The sequence below is a fragment of the Trachymyrmex septentrionalis genome, unplaced genomic scaffold (assembly GCF_001594115.1).
Source record: "Trachymyrmex septentrionalis isolate Tsep2-gDNA-1 unplaced genomic scaffold, Tsep1.0 scaffold19, whole genome shotgun sequence".
Taxonomy (NCBI): Eukaryota; Metazoa; Arthropoda; class Insecta; order Hymenoptera; family Formicidae; genus Trachymyrmex; species Trachymyrmex septentrionalis.
In genome coordinates, this window is record NW_017305071.1 from 3,473,340 (window position 1) to 3,473,980 (window position 641).

Below are 641 nucleotides of genomic sequence, written 5' to 3' on the forward strand. Positions count from 1 at the left end.
AACTTGGAGTGTTAAATAAGAAAAAAAGAGAAAACTGAGAGATAAATTTTTGGCATTTGTTGGCAACTATAATTACGTGTTTTCAAAATTATGATTGTTTCTGCTTTAATGTTAGTAATAATATCTGTGTATTATAGCAATAATAGCTACGTACAGTTCTGTCAATAAATATATATTAATTTGCAACTAAAAATAACTTAGATATTACAGTTGTAAAAATTGATTATGATAATAAGTATAGTAATTGGTATTTTTATGACAATAATAACTACAATTATAATTATTTTCTGTTGCCAGCTTAAATATATTTGTCGATAGAACTATAACATATGATTATTACCGACATAAATTATTGCACTAATAATCATAATTATGATAATTATTGTGATCACCAGTCTACCAAAAATATTTTTCTCTAAGTGTGATCACATTTATTTTAATGTTAGAGCGTATACAGGAGTCGTTTGATCATAATCGGGCCAACTCCACTGTACTCCGAGAAACAGAACTAAAACAAAGCGGCGGAGTAAATGCGAGAAGCATCAAAGGCTCATATTCTCAGCAAATATATTACAGCTGCACATACACGATTACGTGTACACGGCGCAATCTTTTCACGGCGAGATATTTCAATAAAATAT